The sequence below is a fragment of the Etheostoma spectabile genome, chromosome 4 (genome assembly GCF_008692095.1).
Source record: "Etheostoma spectabile isolate EspeVRDwgs_2016 chromosome 4, UIUC_Espe_1.0, whole genome shotgun sequence".
NCBI lineage: Eukaryota > Metazoa > Chordata > Actinopteri > Perciformes > Percidae > Etheostoma > Etheostoma spectabile.
Genome location: NC_045736.1, coordinates 34,933,186 through 34,933,687, shown reverse-complemented (window position 1 = coordinate 34,933,687; position 502 = coordinate 34,933,186).

The window sequence follows — 502 nt, the reverse complement described above, 5'->3', positions numbered from 1 at the left end:
AGCCAAGAGTCTTTCAATTCTTGTTTGAGGTATCTTTGCCCATTCTTCCTTCCAAAGGTTTTCCAGTTCTTTGAGATTTCTGGGCTGTCTGTCATGCACAGCTCTGTTGAGGTCTATCCATAGATTTTCAATTATGTTGAGGTCAAGAGATTGTGAAAGCCATGGCAAAACCTTCAGTTTACGCTTCTTGATGTAATCCACCGTGGATTTTGAGGTGTGTTTAGGATCATTATCCATTTGTAGAAGCCATCCTCTCTTTAACTTCAGCCTTTTCACAGATGGAATCAAGTTAGCGTCCAAAATTTCCAGAAATTTAGTTGAATCTATTTTTCCTTCTGCTCGTGAAATGTTCCCTGTGCCACTGGCTGCTATACAACCCCAAAGAATGATTGATCCACCCCCATGCTTGGAAAGAGGTTCTTTTTCATAAATTCTGTGCCTTTTCTTCTACAAATGTACCTTTGCAAATTCCGGCTAAAAAGTTCTATTTTAACCTCATCGG